The sequence below is a fragment of the Camelus dromedarius genome, chromosome 28, assembly GCF_036321535.1.
Source record: "Camelus dromedarius isolate mCamDro1 chromosome 28, mCamDro1.pat, whole genome shotgun sequence".
Lineage (NCBI taxonomy): Eukaryota > Metazoa > Chordata > Mammalia > Artiodactyla > Camelidae > Camelus > Camelus dromedarius.
This window is the reverse complement of record NC_087463.1, coordinates 16,934,784-16,952,824: the sequence shown is the minus strand read 5'-3', so window position 1 is coordinate 16,952,824 and position 18,041 is coordinate 16,934,784. Positions and strand designations below refer to the sequence as shown.

Genomic DNA, 18,041 nt, shown 5'->3' with positions numbered 1-18,041 from the left:
TTTAGCTATTTTAAAAAATGGTAGCATATGACACTCATTGTTTTTCATCTTGCTCTTTTTGTTTAAAATACAATTTAGAGATTATTCCATTTTATTGCATACAGAGCTGCCTCATTTCTTTAACAGCTGGGAGTTATTCTACTGCACACATCTAGGATACTTTAATCTTTTCTCTACTGATACATATTTAAGTTGTTTCCAATTATTGCAATTACAAGTAACATCGCTTTATACATGGGCAAGTGTAACTGTAGGATAAAGTTCTAGAAGGGGAATGGTTATGTCAAAGAGCATACGGATTTGTAATTTTGACAGGTAATTCCAAATTGCCTTCCTTGAAAGTTGTACCATTTCCACCCATACCTGTAATTGCTGGTCTTTGGTGATAATTCTCATTATTCATAGAAATGTTACTATTTTCTTATATCTTCTCCAATAGTGTGTTATTAAGGGTTTTATAACTTGCCAATCTTTCAGGTTAAAAAAAAAAAACCCAATCTCACTGTCATTTTAATTTGCATTTTTCTCTTTAGGAAGGAGGTTGAACATCTCTTCATAGGTTTAAAATTCTTTTCTGTTTCTCTTGCTGGGAAAAGTTTGCACTTATCTTTTCCCCATTTTCCTACTTGGCTCTTTTCCTAGTTATTGTTCACTTGTTAGAGTTTTTATATATTAAAAAAATAGTGAAAGTTATTATTGCTGACAGTGGTTGACTAGGGTTAAGGCTGCTGGAAAAAAAATCATCAAACTATACATTAAGAACTTAAAATTTATGTCACTTTGCAGCTTCTAAAATGAATATGTATTTAGAAACCTAGAATAATATTCAGATTCTCTAAACAGTAATTGAGAAAGTTAGTGCTGGTGCCTCACTGTGTAATTCATATATATTGAGAGTTGAAGGAGATCTCAGATTATCTGGTCCTACTCTCCCAGTTTATAGGTAAAAGGGCAAGAAAAAGTGGTCCTTCGGCTGCAACTAACAAGAAGCCTCAAGAAGGGCTCAGACTGGCTTGCACCGTAGAAAGTATATTGGCTCACTTAAAAGGAAGACCAGAGGCAGTGCAGGCATTAGGGCTGATCCAACCAGCTCAACAGCATCATCAGTGACCCAGGTTACGTCCCACCAAATGGCCATTGCCGGTACCAGTCCAGGGCTGCTGCTTCCTGCTCCTCCAACAGCAGAGAAAACGCTGCTTCTGTAAAGCTTCTCACAAGAATGAGAACAAACCTCACTGGAAGTCTACAGCAAACCTCTTCTCATATCTCATTGGCCCTTACAATGAGGTCACATGACCCTCACTGAGCCAATCACTGGCAAGGGGACCTCTCACCCTCAGAACAATCAGGACCACCCCTGAAGCTGGCCAGCTTCCAGTGAGGTGGGTGGGCTCTTAGGTTGGGGCTAGGTGGCCCCCAAATGAGGAGTCCATGCTATGTGTAATGTCATGTAGAATGGCATTACTGAATATCTCTTCATTGTTTTAACTTGATGGCACAAAGAAATAAAAGATTCACTTGAAATCTGTATGAATCAATGTTCTTCAGAGAAACAGAATCAAAACTATATACAAGGGGGAAGGTATATAAGCTCAGTGGTAGAGTGCATGCCTAGCATGCATGAGGTCCTGGGTTCAATCCCCAGTACCTCCATTAAAAAAAAATAAAGAAATGAACCTAATTACTGCCCCCCATCCCACAATTTTTTTTAAAGTATATACAAACACAGCATAGTCACACACACAAATACACACATGAAAAAAGGGAATTATATTAAAAAATTGGCTCCACAGTGAGGCCGGGCAAGATTGAAATCTGTAGGGCAGACCGGCATGCTGGAAACACAGGTAGGAGTATGTCTGTCTTGAGACAGAATTCCTTCACCAATAAATCTCAGTGTTTGTTAAGACCTTCAACTGATTAGATGAGGCCCACCCACCTTATTGAGGGTAATCCCCTTTACTCAAAGTCAACTGATTATAATCCTTAATTACATCTACAAAATACCTTCACAGAAGCAACTCAGCTACTGTTTGACCAAACTCCTAGGCATTGAGCTTGGTAAATTTGACACATAAAATTAACTATCACATAATTGTCATTCTCTAATCCTGTATTTCCTCAACGTTTCTAGCTTCAGATCTCCTTGGGGTGAGTGATGTATGTATGACTTCAGAAACATCAACCTTACAGCAAGGATGTGGCCACTCTAGAAACTCCATGAATCATTGTTTCTCATACTAGCCCCCAGCATCAACAGAGATGTCCCCGAACACAGATGGACTCAGCCCAGTTTTACAGAGGAGACTACTCTTCCACTTAGACTCTGATTCAGATTTATCCTATAGTGTTCTGCTGTGGGGTGGGGACTGGAGAGAGGTTTTCTTTAGTGTCTGCAGTAATACTAATGAAATCCACGACCCAGGAAGTGCACCAAACATCAGGACCCAGGCTCAGCAAAATAAGGGGAAAAAAATTAGGATTAGAAACCTTTAATCAGGTGTTCTGTCCGAGCCAGCCTCTGGCTGATAAACCACTCATCCGATGATGAAGATGGTGTTGGCGGGTCACTCCTTTGACAGCACCTGTGAAAATATACAGTACATTGTGGGTGTGTGGCTGGACAAATATTCTAGAGCAAGTAAGGGGATTTTAGTCCAAACACCTCTCAGATTATTCAAGATCTATTATGGGTGTTACTGGGTTGTTATTAGATAGTTTACAAAATCTTTTTCCTAATCAGAGATTTCTCTTCCTTTTTGAGAAGGGGATAATTTTAGCATGCTGATAATTTTTATTTTTTTCCATGCTGTGATAGTTCTTATTCATCTCAAAGTTTAGGAGTGTTTAGTTTAGGTTGTTCCTACCCCTAAAGCCATTCCAATCCAGTGGGCAGAAATCATGGAATTAGTTAGTTCTCTTTGGAGGCAAAAACAAACCAACCAACCAATCCTCCATTAATTCTGAGTGGGAGTTTTGAGTGAAAGGCTTCTGATTGGCTGTCAGTGTTTCATCCTGCCTTATCTTAGAACTTTCTTTCTAATTCACTGGAGACAAATAATACAGGGTATTGGTGGGTGGGTATGTTTACACGAGGGTGTGGAGGGAACAAAGGGACTTTGGGGAGCAGCCAAGCTAGTGCAATTTAGGAATTCTTGCCTGGTGCAGAGCCAGCCCGAATAGTTTCCTTAGTTCAGGTATTTTAACAATTAACTATCAAAACAAAAATAAATGCAAGGTAACTGTTTTCCCTCCCTGATCATGTCTCAGATCTGGAAGCCCCTTCCTTCTTTTATTGGGTCCCCTTAGCACCACACTGGATGTCCCTCTGGGAAGGGACAAGTGTCCTGCTATGTCATATTGGTTCCCACCCTGTTTTAAGCCTGGGATGGGGGAGACATCGGTGTCAGGGCCAGAGACACTATTTCCACCTCCTGATGAATCTGAGCTTCTTTCTCTCTGATAGACAATCTTCCAAAAATACTCCTTGAGAATTTTCTAGGGATTACTGTCCTCGTAGAATGCACTGTAGATGGGAGACTAATTGTTTTTGAACATCTATCCTGGCTCTTGTTAAAGACATGAAACGTTGGAAGCTGGGCGTGTTGTGACCCGGTCTTCCAGGCCCCCCAGCTGTTGCTGCAGTGCTTCTGGGCTGCAGGTGTCGAGGCACAGCCCGGCTCAGCTGGATGGAGCTGGGAGGCTGGGCGGCGCTGGCCGCAGAGACCAGCGGAGGAGGAGACGCGCCCTCCTGTGGCAGAAAGTAAGACTGCCCGCAGAGACAGGCGCGCCCTGGGCGCACAGAGGAAATGTTTTCTCTGCAAGTATCCTTTCCTGCAGATGTAAACAAAGCAAACCCAAACTTCAACCTCTGCTGCTCTACCACCTTGACTTACTCTTTCTCAGAGGGGAGAATGATGGACACCAGGGAAGGAAAAGAAAAGCTAAGGATTTTCCAGCTTTTGTCCACTGCCCCCTCTCGCCACTCACTTCCTCCCAGCCCACTGGCTGACCCAAACCTCTGAATACCACCTGTCCCGTTTAGCCTTCTTGTCTCTTGTCTTAGTGCTTCATTTGTCTGCCTTCTCCGCCCGACTGTATTTCCTAGAGGACACGGGTCACATCCTAGTTATAACCGCATCCGGCGCTGCATGTTCCTTACAGCCTTTGCTGAAAATAGGCTCACAGCATATCCAATAGCAGAGAGGAATTTCTTGGTCATCTGAAAAGAGTCCCGTATAATTGTCTGATTGCAAGTTAGGATGGTCGTGATGAGCCAAGAGCAAGAGGCTGATTTTATTTTATGTTACTTTATTATTATTTTTTTTTAATCAGGCTGATTTTATTTTGTTTATTTTAATGAATTAATCTATTTATTTTTTAGCAGCCTGATTTTAAATGTTGGTTCTACCAACTGCCTCAATGGACTTAGATTTTACACAATGTCCTAGTTCAAGTGGTTTCATTTGAAACATTCCTTTTGTCTTTGAAACAACTGAGTGAATTAGACAGGGTAGATGTTACTATTCTTATATTTAAGGAAGAGAAATATTCAGAAAGTGCAAATGACTTGCTCAAGGTTGCTGGCCAGCGAATCATAGCTCACACTTGTTCCTCTTGCCTCTTTGCCCACAGCTCTGACGTTCTTCCTTCAGGCCATGTTTCAGGACTCACACTATCTGGGTAAGTAAATGACCGCCATGTTCCTGCTCAGGGTCCTCAGGGGGAGTTGGGGGTAGCTCTCTTCCCCCATCAATTTTGGTCCCTTCCCCAGCTGGTGACTCGGGCATATGACATATGAGTATATGACATCGGGCAGGTCATTGACCTGTACCTACATCTTGGTCCCCTCCTCCTGAAAATAAAGATGACAGTAGATGCCAGCTGCCTCGAATGGTCTTGTGAAGATTAATGAGACGATACAGGGATGTGCCCTGAGCTCCTGGGATGAAAGGCTTAGCAGAAGCACAAAGTCTAATTATAATTTCTTAACAGTTTCAAAGGAGCCTCTGGGAAGGCTAGTTCTTGCTTCTAAATTTGGAGAGGATGCCTGTGTGGGGTGGATGCTTTTCTCTCTCGGGGTCATCCCAGCAGTCTCCTGCTTCTGCTGGTTTTCAGGGCTCTGCTGTGATCCAGCAGCTCTTGACTCTCATCAGCAGTAGGCGTTAGAGCCCTCCAAAGACACTGCCCCCATCGTCCATGCTCATGGAACAGAGCAGGGAAACCTATTTAGGACACGCATCAAGTGGGCTTCTGTTAATTTTAGGGAACTTGGGTGCAGTCCCTAGTCTGAGGGTAGGTGTGTGCTATAGAGCAACAAGAATATAAGAAGTCTGCTGGGACCTTCCGGGAAAGGTTCTTCCTCCCTGGTAAGATGAAGGTCCGGAAGAGAACGTGTCCTAGCCCTGTCCTCTGCATCCTGCCCTGAACGAGTGTAAGATCTGATCCTTGGGGCAATTGTTGCCATCTTGCAAGCTGAGAATTGTAGCAACACTGGCCTGCCACCACTGAGCCACTGAGGCAGTGTGGGAGTTCTTTTTCATGAGAAAAAGAAATCTTTGCCTAGGTCACCATCGGTCCACCTTTCTGTAACTTAAGGACAGAGATTCCTAGCTGCCATATGGCCATGTCCACCGTGATGTAGGCCAGGTCCAGGGGGTAGCTGTGGTTTTCTGACCTGAAACGTTACTGTAGTGGTTTCAGAGCACTGGATTTTACACGGAAAATCTTTGGCTTTGCTCACTTTCTACCCTGCTTTGACTTCCTTCTGGCCATTCTCTCCCCCAGCTTCTCATCAAATGATCCATCCTGAATGCGGGAATAAAACCACCTCAAACGAGTAAGGAGACAAGCTTTGTCTCTGCTCTTTCCCAGCCAGATTTCCGGAGCCCCAAGTCGCCCCAGCTCTCTACCCTGTTCTCACCCCTGTCGGTGATTCCTGAGCCAGGCATCCCCTCCCTCATGCCAGCCTCCCTCTTTCATGTCCTCATTCTTCAGAGCCATAATTGAGGGTGGCTTAAAGTGTTACCTTCACAGGTGGCACTGACATTTTCACGTAGTGGAGACCATTCTGGGCACAGATGTGAAGGAGCCAGGTAGGTTATCACTGCCCTCCAGTGCCCTCTTCTCTTCTGTCCTCTACTCATAAAACTTTTCAAGTATCTAGTGCTTTCTTGCTGTTCAATCAGTAGGGTACCATTCTCCATTCCAAGGGACTCATCTTATTTCTGAAATGGGAATAACAGTGTTGTGCTGATCAGAGATCGAGGATTCTGTCTCTACTCCCTTTGGCATCTATTCTGTGTCTGCTTGGGCACCGTCAGAGCTCTTTTCTTCCTGGCTTTACAAAAGTTTCCATCATTTCTGTGCCCTGATCAATGCTGCAGTGGAAAAAAATGTCTTGATAAAGAGTTTCTCTCCCTCGAGGTATTTACATTTTCAGAAAGGACCTGTAAGGGAAATGCTGAGAAGGTAGAGACCTTGCTGGAACCTGGTGTGGACAGTGAACTCCACTACCTTTGTGACAGTCCGTTCCTGGTACAGGTAGAGGAATGTCCACCGAATGATTTGGATTCGGTCACCTCAAATTAGCTAAGGCCTTCAACATTTAACCATTAGCAGTGGAGGGGAAATAATATGAAATTCTTGCCTCAGAAAAAGCCAGAGATCTTTGAAAGCAAATACAGATTTCTTAGCCACCTCTGGGGAAGGGGTTATCTTCCTGAGACCAGTAGGAAACGAACAGATATCTTCAGATACTTAAAGGAATGATAACACGGCTGAGCTAATTAAAACATCCCTCAAATAGCAGAAATTGGGAAGATTAATAGTGAAAGATTAATTTGTTTGTCTGTCAGGGATATGATTTCAAAGGATGAAGCTGACTGGAGAGCCTCCCAGGCATTAAGTATTTGGGGAGAAGACCTTAAATCGGCCTTTTCTGTGTGTGAGGCAGAAATCTGTGTTTTGGCTGCATTTTAATATAGTGAAACTTTGTCCTCACGAGATTGAAATGTGCTGGTTCTTAGGTAATTAGGACTCCTTTCCAGCCAAAATGAGAAACCTGGCTTTGTGAAATGCTTGGAAAGAAAGCAGAGTATATATGGAAGCCAGCGGATACCTGACCTGGGAGCCAACTCATTAGGACGAATAACAGATGAGTAAGTAGTTCTGTTGAGGGCCGTGGTGTGTGGACACAGTCATTGGTGACATGACTGCACGCACAAGGAGTCTCACTTTTTCAGGTTAACTTTTACTTTTGCCTCTTATGTCTTAGGTTTGTTGTTTTGCCTTCACTGATCTAAGGATGTTCTGTTGCTTCAAAACCCCCAAGTCTGGCTCTGGTGATTGGCTGTTGCTTTGGTTGCCCTGATGTAATTATTGATGTGAATGGCATTAATGGACCGTGGAATAGTTGGCATCCATGTATGGATGAACTGATTTAGACCGGCTACCAAAGTGACCCAGTTTGTTGTTTGGTAATTGGTTATGAAGTGAGCCAACACTTACAGACTTAGCAATTCAGTCGTCGTACATCGTAAGAGACACAGAAAGAAAAGGAGTGCTCTACAGTGTGTGTTCTGTACTTTCTTAAACAAATACTGTGGAGGCCCTGCTGTGGGCCAGGTGCTGTGCTAGGTTCTGAGAAGGCGTCAGAGGCGGGATTAGAAGGTGAACAAGAACAAAAGCAAAAATAAACAAATGGGACCCAATTAAACTTAAAAACTTTTGCACAGTGAAGGAAACCATCAACAAAATGGGCAGAGGACCTACTGAATGGGAGCAGATGGTGCAAACGATGTGTCTGACAAGGGGTAATACCCGAAACACATACACAGCTCATGCAACTTAGTATCGGAAAAACAAACAACCTGATTAAAAAAATGGGCAGAAGACCTGAACAGACAGTTTTCCAAAGAAGACAAACGTGGCCAACAGGCACATGAAGAGATGCTCAACGTCACTAATCATCGGGGAAACGCAAATCCAAGCCACAAGGAGATATCAACTCCTGCCTGTTAGACTGGCTATTGTAAAAAGACAATGAATAATAAATGCTGGGGAGGATGTGGAGAAAAGGGACCCTTGTGCACTGTTAGTGGGAATGGAAATTGGTGCAGCCACTGTGGAAAACAGTAGGGAGGTTCCTCAAAAAGCTAAAAATAGAGCTAACATACGATCCAGCAATTCCACTCCTGGGCATACATCTGAAGAAAACAAAAACTAATTTGAAAAGATACACACACCCCAATGTTCATAGTAGCATTATTTAAAATAGCCAAGACATGGAAACAACATAAGGGTCCATCAACTGGTGAATGGGTAAAGAAGACGTGGAATAGTACTCAGCCAGGAAAAGAATGAAATGTTGCCATTTGAAACAACACAGATGCACCCGGAGGATATTATGCTTACTGAAGTAAGTCAGACAGAGAAAGACAACAACTGTGTTGTTTTCATTTATCTGCGGAAGCTAACAAGTAAAACGAATGAATATAACAAACAACAACAAAGAAAGAGAGGTTGAGCAGGACATTGCTTCTGATCTTGACTGGGGTTCATTTGGCTAAAGAAGGGTTTAGGCCCCATACCCTATTTTACCCAACTCAGGAAGGGGTCTGGAAAGCATTAAAGTTTAAAATGCAGGAATGTGCAGGAATGTTCAGGACCACTGTGTAAAAGCTCAGCATAAAAATGCCAGGCAGGCTGAGGCTTGGGAGAAAGTATAGTTAAAAGTCACTCTGTTTACTTCCTAATGTTGTCCTAACAGTGCCAGAATTGGGCCGCATAAAACATCAAGGAATTGAATCTTTCATAGCTGGAGGCCGGAAGTCCAAAATCCAGGTGTCAGCAGGGTTGGTTCCCTCTCAGGGGTCCAAGGACCGTACCTGCCCGTGCTTCTTCCTAGCTTCTAGGGGTGGCTGCCAGCCTTTGTCGTTCCTTGGCCTGTAGCTGCATGACTCCAGTCTCTGCGTCGGTTGTCACGTGACCACATGCCCTCTGTGCCTTTCCAACTCTGGGCACAGTGCTATTTTACTCTTTTATCTCGAAAGTTTGTGCCATTAATTTTGAGGAGAATTGGAAGAAGGTACATTGATCAATGAAATCCACTCTCATGGAAAAAACAATTGGGCACATGTATTTTTTGTGAGATGCCACTTGTCATCGTTCTATGACATCATTCTTAGAGTACCGGTCATACCAGTTGGTTAGTTTCTCTTCCTAAGGGAAGTAAACAGTTTTTGCCATTGTTGCATTAGTCAGGATAGGCTAAATCATACTGCAGTAATAAGGAACTCCAAAATCTCAGTGGCTGAACATTAAGAAAGTTGCTGTGTCTGTTGTGTGACAGCTCTCATTTCTAGCTCAGGCTGCAGGCCAGCAGGAAGACCCTATTTAATACAGTCACTCAGAAACCTAGGCAGACAGAAGCTCCATTTCAGCCCAGACTTTCAAGATCACTGCAGCAGGGGACAGGGAACTGGCAGACCCCACACTGGCTGTTAAGACTCCTGTTCATGTTTCATTAGCTCAGCGCAGTTGCCAGACCGGATACAACCATAACCCGGTGGAGAAGTTCAGGCCCGCTGTGTACCTGGAGGAAGGGTAATTAGAGTATTTGTGAACAGCCGTAATGCCTACCGAATTCAGATGCCAATTTCTTCAGCTCCAGGGTCGTTACCCATTGACATCACCATTCTTTGCAGTTTGGGAGAGGGAGCATTCTCCCGTGCAGAATGGAACTTTGGCCAATCAACTGAACCCAAGGCTGAGCAAACTCTTAGACCCACGGCCATGTGTAATAATGGAAATAATAAGAGCAAAGGCTTAGAACGGGACAAAGGATATGTGGTCATCTCTTGAATAGTCTTATGATCAGTATTCAATCATTTATAATTATTTAATACAGAAGTTACAAAGATAATCTTTCTACCTAAGTTTGCAATTTATCTAGTTTACTTAGGCCTTATAGAAAACTTAGCCAAGGATGGTCAAGTAATGCAATTAGTGTGAACCTCATTTAGATGGTCACGTTTCTCCTGCGTTGGCATTTTTGAATCTAGTCTATCTTTGGCTAGAGGGACCCTGTAGAGACTTCTGTCTATGCTGTGAGTTCCTCTTTCTGCAACTTCAAGTGTCTTTTTGTTTTTCCTCTTTGAGATAAAATTGGAGAGCCCCATCATTTTCTTTTCCTTCACAGGAAAGTGTTTAGTCAGGAGGGGAAACAAACCAATTAGGATGGTGCTAAAGAGTGATCCCTAATCAAGTTACATTTTAATGGAGCCTCAGGATTTACCGATGAACTCTTTCAACAGTGAGGACAGCACTGGAACGAAAAGAGAAAAAATAAGCACTAGTCTTCCATTTCAAGAAGTCAAAAAACGTTGCCCTTTTTTTTTCTTCTTCAAAATTAAAGGATTGCACTGGAGCAGTTTCCACTGGTGCTGTTATACATCTGCCACAAAAGAACAACTCTGAATAATGAACATCCTACCTTCACAGCAGGAGACCAAGCTGCGGAGAGGCTCTGGATAGTGATGTACTTAATAATTAGAAATATGAGCAGGAATTGACCTTCCAAGTTGGATATATTATTATTCACTTTACCTGCTCACTGTCACAGTGGGTGCTGTCACAGAGACTGTGACTAAAAACCCTGATAAAGATGTCTCCGCCAAGTCCCATAAATAACCTATTTGCCAATTGTGCCTGAGGTGTACATGGCATATGCTTAGATCCCTGTGGGAATCTGGATGTGGCAAGTGGCTTGGAGTTTACAGAGAATTTGTACCCAGTTTGTAGGTAAGGGACACACTGTACCTAAGGCAGTGGGCCAGTGTCCTCCAGAAATAGCCACCTGCTCCTTAGAGAGGAGATTAATGTGGGCTACGTGCTATCCCTGAAAATGAGGGGCCATCCAATGCCATCTATTTTTTAATAGTCTTTACATATGTAGTGAAATATACACGCTTTCAGGAAAGAACATAAGACTGAATTTCAAAAGCATGACTCTCCCTGTTTGAGGCGACTCACGACGGCTGTCCTCACCTGGTTTCACTGCCCACCGGAAAGGCCAGCCTTCAGGCCTCAAGGTGTAGAAGGGATATTAACAATTAGCGGTGAAGGGGGTGTTCAGGGCTTATTACGTGTTATAGTTCCCAGAGGAGCCAACAGCATCACCACCCAATGTGAGTTTTCACACATGGTTCCGTGTCCTTTTCTGGTTTAAGGTCTGTGCTCTGCTCATGATTTCAATGTAATAATTCGTGTGAAAGCACCTGGCACAGTACCTGCAGACAGTAGGTGCTCAATAGTTGGCAGTTTCCCTCTCTGTACCCTTTGCTGCAGCTTAGCAGCAGTGACGTCAGCCTGGAGCGCGCAGATGAGGCCTGAGTTCCCTCTTGGGTGTGATCAGTAGTCATCCTCAGGTAATGCCTTGCATTTGAGAATCTCACCCTCCTCCGGCCATCATGTAGTCCAATAGCCCAAGTCTCAAGAAGGCATTGGCAAATGTAAAAATTTGAGGTTGATGAGGCCAGTCCTGGAGGTACTCACCGGTCCAGACAGTGCCCCGCAGTAGGCCAGTGAAGACCAGCAGTTAGGATGAGTGAATTTCACTGCATATGGGGCTGGCAGGGAAACACGCGATTGCATCAGCTTCCTGGGGCAGCGGGGGAATGTCAAGTACAAGAGGCAGAAGGAACCACGCAGCCTGCTCTTTGAAGGTTAATTCTTTCGCTTTGCAGGGCAGCTCTCCACCTGCAGAGCCCAGCCGAGGGGGAATTCACTGGCGCGGTGCATATGCTCCATATTGCAGCCGAGTGCGGGGCACCTCTCTCAACCCTGGCCTTTTGCTGTGGTGCCTGAGGACCAAAGGGCACTCCCTTAGCGCCGCTGTCAGCAGCTCCCGCCTCCCTCCCTTCTCCGTAACCTCTGCACCGCCCACAGCCCACATCGGTGGGGTCATATGAATGGCAGTGTCTCTTCTCCGCCATCTGGTGATTCATTCTTCCCTCCCCGCTGCCTGGAACCGTGAGAGCTGCTCGCAGGTTGCCAAGTCAGCTGGAGAGGACGGCTGCTGCCTGCGACCCGCCAGACAGCGGGGCATCTTCAGAGCCCTCGCGACACGCTCCAATCACGTGCAACGGCTGAGTCGAAATAAAAAAATATCGCACCAAATGAACACACTAATTAGTTAATTAATTAATAAGCGACTTGGTGTGTGTATGGGTTATAGATCCAAAGAGACAGGGACGTGTGAAGGATTCATACTGTTATTTTTTGTGTTCAGATAGATTTGAAAAAGTACATCATAGGGACAGGGTATAGGTCAGTGGTAGCGTGCATGCCTAGCATGCATGAGGTCCAGGGTTCAATCCCCAGCACCTCCATTAAAGTCAATAAATAAACCTAATTACCTCCCCCCCAAAACGAAACAAAAAAAGTGTTTCACGGAAGGCTTCTATTGGTTTCCTAGGGCAGCCAGAACAAATTTACCACAAACTGGGTGGTTTAAAACAACAAAAATGTATTGTCTCACAGTTCTGGAGGCTGGAAGTCTGAACTCAAGGTGTGGGCAGGGTTGGTTCCTTCTGGAGGGAGAATTTGTCTCATGTCTCTCTCCTGCCTTTCGGTGGTTGCCGACAATCCTTGATACTCCTTGGCTTATAGATGCAGCCCTCCGACCTCTGCCTCGGTCGCCACATGGCGTTCCCCTCTCGGTCTCTGTTTCTGTGTCCAATTTTCTCTCATAAAGATACCAATCATTGGATTAGGACTCACCCTAATCCAGTGTGACCTCATCTCCATTTGATTATATGTATAAACGAAGACCCTATTTCCAAATAAGGTCTAATCACAGGTAGTGGGAGTTAGGACTTGAACATATCTTTGTGGCAGATACAATTCAAGACTCAAAGGCAGTGCAGTTAAAAAAAAAGAGTAGCCTTTTTCAATAAATGAGGCTAGAACGATTGGATATACATATGTCAAAAAAAAAAAAAAAGAGCTTCAATTCATACTTAACAATCTACAAAGGTAAACCCCAAATGAATCATAGACCTAATGTAAAACCTAAAACCACAAAAGTTCTAGAGAAAAATGGAAGAAAATATTTGTGATCTTGGGGAGGCGAAGATTTTTCTTTTTAAATGACATCAAAAAGACAATCTATAAGGGAACAAATTGATGAATTGGATTTTATCAAGACAGAAAACTCCTGCTCTTCAGAAGACATTGTTAAGGGAATGAACAAGCCACAGACTGGGAGAAAATCTTTGCAAAGTACATACGTGAGAAAACACTCATATCCAGGAAATAAAAAGACATTTTAAAACTCAACAGTAAGGGAACAAATAGCTCAATTAAAAGTGGGCAAAGATCTCTGGATACTCCACCAAAGAAGATATTTGTGGGGAGCAAATAACACATGAAAAGATGTTCAACATTACTAGTCATTAAAACCACAAACTAAAACCACAGTGAGATACCACAACATTCCTGTTATAATGACTAAAATGAAAACAACTGACCATACCAAGTGTTGGTGAAGATGGAGAGGAAATGGAACCATATGATATGCTGCTGGTGGGAATGTAAAATGGTAAGAAAGATTTTGGAAAATAGTTCGACAATTTAAAAAATGAGAAGAAAAACACGTACCTACCATAGGACTCTGGCCATTCCACTGCCAAGCATTTGCCAAAGAGAAAAGAAAATATATGTCCACACAAAGACTCACACACAGATGTTCTTAGCAACTTAACTTGTAACAGCCAAAAGCTGCAAACAATCAAAATGACCATTAACATATGAATTGCTATGGACAGAATTGTGCCCCCACCATCAAATTCATATGTGAAGCCCTAACCTCTAATGTGACTGTATTAAGAGTAAGGAAGTAATTAAGGTTAAATGAGGTTATATGGTTGGGACCCTAATCTGCTATGATAGGAAGACACACCAGAGAGCCTGCTTGCTCCCTCCACCATGTAAGGTTTCAATGAGAGGGTGGTCATCTGAAAACCAGGAAGAGAGTCCTCACTGGAATCTGACCATGTTGGCATCCTGAACTTGAACTTAGGGCTTCTAGAACTAAGAGAAAATAAATTTCTATTATCTAAGCCACCCAATTTATGATACTTTATTTTGGCAGCATGAACAGACTATGTGAATGAATACATGGATGAATAAACAAGTTGTGGTATATCTATGTAAAAGAATACTGCTTAGTAACAAAAAGCAACAACTAATGATACACACAGTGGTGTGAATAAATCTCAAAATAATAATGCTGAGTGAAAGAAGCCAGACCCCCTTCCCCCAATACAAAAAAAAAAAGAGTACACATCGTATGACTCCATTTATATAAAACTCTAGAAAATGCAAACTTATCCATAGTGATAGCTCATCAGTGGTTGCTTGCAGTTGGGGAGAGGTGATTGGCAGGGATGGGAGAAACATATTACAGTGGGGTGTGAGAAGAATTTTGAGGATAACATATATTTACTATCTTGATTGGGGTGATAGCTTCATGGGTGTGTACATATGTCAAAACTTATTAAATTGTATACTTACCTGTAGTTCATTGTATATTAATTATTCCTCAATTAAAATATATTGTGTATCTGTTATATATCAGATATTTTGCTATGTATTTTCATGAAATATTAATTTATTTCTGAAAGTATGGCATGGTGGGAATAAAACTGAATTTCAGAGAATAATATACCTCTGGAACAAGAATGTATTCTATAGAGAGGTGGGGGAGGGAAGAGAGAAAAGACATAGTGAATACAATCCAAAGTGATTCCTGGGACAGAGAGGGAGGAGGCAGGGTAGAAAAAAAATGGAAAGGCAACATGGCTGATTGTGTTTTCCAGCAATGGGCACATTATTTTTTCTTACAATGTAGCTCTGATACTCTTTCCATTGAGAGGTGGAGTCTATGTCCCCTCTTTTTCGATATGAAGAGAACTGTGACTTCTTTGGAGGTAATGCTATATGACTTCTGAAATCACGAAAGGTGATTCAGCTTCTGCCTAGTTTTCTTGTGATGTTCACTCCTGGAACCTAGACCCCATGATGTGAGGAAGCCCAAGTAGCTATGAGGAGATCTTGTTGACAGCTCCATCTGGGGTCTTAGCTGATAGCCACATCAACCACCAGACATATTGGTGAGCAAGTGTTTGGATGAGTTCAGTCCTAGCCCTTGAATCACCCCAGCTAAGGTTCTGACATTGTGGAGCAGAGGAGAGGTGTCATTAATGCATCCTTCCTGAATTCCCAACCGACCCACAGGATCTGTGAGCACAATAAAATGATTGTTGTTTTATACCACCATGTTTAGTGTCTTTCCAAGCAGCAATGGTAGTGAAACAGTTGATGAGGAAGAGGAAGAAGTGGAAATACTAAAAGAAGAGCTAGAATTCAGCCCTTCTGAAAAATTAGAAAAGACTCATAGCTAGTTTTATTTGCCTTTTAAAGTGGATACTCTCAGCGAAGTGATCTAAGGTTTTCTAAGATGGGAAGTAGACCTTGTCATCATCATCATCACAAAGGTGGCCCCAGCAGCTAAAATAGTGGAGTGGAAGAAACACCCACATCATCAGTTATCCAGCAATCATTATAAAACCAAGAGTTTGGACAGACACATGGGTCAGGATTTGCCAGCTTCCTGTCCCAGGAAGAAAGACTTAAGAAAAATTGTGGTTTTGATTGATGTTATAGTTAATGACACATACTATAAATTAGTACTCATAATTTTTGCACCACATGAATCAGAAGAGACAGTTATGTCTCATTAGCAGATCGTTTTAAAAAGAAGATTTCTTGATCTAATTTTGTCTACTCCCTAAATCAGAACCTTGACCCTTAGGATCAAGCAGAAGCCTTCCAAATCCAGGTATTTGTACATAAAAATATCTTGAAGGTTATTTACCTCTGTTATGAAGATGACATCTTGTTCAGAATACAGTTCTAAAAAGAGTCATTTGATTTCCACAGATGCTCCTTTAATAGCCTTTAATAAAGGTAAATTAAAGGCTATCTGCTTTAACCTGTTAACAAAGAAATGGCTGAATAATTTTACAGCTCTCTTGCTTAACCTGCTCACACTCAGCATTCTGTCTGGTGGTGAAGATGTTTTATTTGCTGAGGAACCAGCATTTGTGGTAAACTGTGGCAGTGGAAAGGGAATCTTAAAACTCATTTGGAGGGAAGAGTCTCTTTTTGGTCAGAGCGTGAGCTGAAATGGAGCTCCTATTCTGTACTTCTCTCTCACTTCCTGTGTCACACCGTTAAACACCCTCCTAGGGACCAGAAGCTCCGGGAGATTCTGCTTAATCACTTCACACCCTGTATCATGGGGGACCACATTTGCGGGATATGGGGCATGGTAACCCCCTGTGGTTAGGATAACAGCTGTTCTGAGTTTTTAAAACATGCAACATAGAGTGAGAGAGTCAAACAATGATCCCCAGGGCTAGTTACAGAAAGGAATGTTACAGGGTTAATTTGCCCACATTCACATAACTGCTATATTGTAAAGCCTAGTTTGGACGAGAATTCATGCTTTTTCTTTGCTAAGTTTATTTGTACATCATACTTCACCCTCAAAGAGGATGTACTTGAGCTGCCTTTCATGGAGGAAAGGGTTAGTATGCTGAAGGTTGAAGATGAGAATTTGTGCGGCTGTTAGTATACCACATAATAAAGTATGAAGCACATCCTGCTGGCTCCCAGACCCTTGCTAGCCTTCTCACATGTTTCTGCCAAAGTGTCTTTTTGCTGGAAAAGAAATTCAACAACACCATTCTACTGATGGAGTGGACCCCAGGGCAAGCGGGCTGACAATCTAATCTTTGTATGTTTGAGAAAGAGTGACCATATACCAGAGGTTCTCAAAGTGTGGTCTCTGAACCAGCAGCATCAGCATCTCTTGGTAACTTGTCAGAAATGCAAATTGCCCCAGATCAAGTGAGTCAGAAACTCTGGAGGTAAGGCCCAACAAGCTATAGTTTAACAAGTGTTCCAGGTGATTCTGACACACATTAAAATTTACGAATCTCTTGAGCTATTTTTTTTTTTTGACTGGGACATTGTGCTGCTATACACCAGAAACTGACACATTGTAACTGTACTTCAATAAAAAAAAGTTTTTTAAATTTATGAACCTATAGTCAAGACACTCAGAAAACTATTTTTGTTTACAATTGTGAGGATAATTGTGTAAAATATTCTTTAATAATAGGATGTCAAAGAAAGAGATCCTTTCCATCATGTACCCATTAAGCATTAAGCACTTACTAAACACTCACTGTATGCAAAGGGCTCTGTTAGCTACTGTGGGTAAAGGAAAAATGAATAACATATGGTCCTAGTCTCCTGTGACCTCATCCAGTATTGACAAGATGTACAAATCTGATGCATATGTGTACATATTTTTGGTACATACTTGATTTGCCAGCAGAACAGAGATGGAAGTAGCACAGGGGCCTGCTTTATTGGTGGCTATGTGCAATACCCTCTCACAAAATGAAAAAATATGGGCTGACTTCACCATTGTATTGTTGATGTTATCAAGCCAGCCTTTGTTCTTTTCAGAGACGGGGGAGATGAAGAATGTTCATGAAAAGCTTAAGCGCTTCACAGTTTAAACCATACATTCATCTGGTCAGTGACTGAAATAGAACGCACAGCCTCATACATCTTTAGTGTTGCCTTTGCTTTATGAATCAGCCACAGCCCCAAGAACCTGAGGCTAGGTCAGGATCACAGAGCCATCTGTTGGTTACCTGCTCAGCAATTAAACAAATGTGCAATAGACCTTCCCTTCTATTTAACTTTTATTAAAAGAAGTGCTAAGGTACTGAGATGCAGTACATCATATTTATTACCAAAATTATTAACAAATATACAAAACTTATACATGTAATTTTCTTACATCCATTTATTCTCTATAATACTGACTTTTGTTCAAGTAGGTTATCTACAGTATGTAAACATCCCTTGGATTGACCTCACACAGATTAGGAAAGCCC

At 42.5% G+C, this 18,041-nt stretch overlaps 1 long non-coding RNA gene across 7 annotated transcripts in view; it reads left to right on the top strand.

The window, feature by feature from the left end:
* Window positions 1–18,041, top strand: part of LOC105088992 (uncharacterized) — a 723,199-nt gene that overhangs the window by 119,941 nt on the left and 585,217 nt on the right. For 4 of the 7 annotated variants that reach the window (XR_010378187.1, XR_010378188.1, XR_010378191.1 and 1 more), the window contains exons 6-7: window positions 4,636–4,683; window positions 7,029–7,160. This is a non-coding gene — a long non-coding RNA (uncharacterized LOC105088992). Of the gene's footprint in view, window positions 1–4,635; window positions 4,684–7,028; window positions 7,161–7,276; window positions 15,337–18,041 lie in introns of those variants that run through there. The other 3 variants (XR_010378190.1, XR_010378189.1, XR_010378193.1) reach the window with 3 other exon arrangements.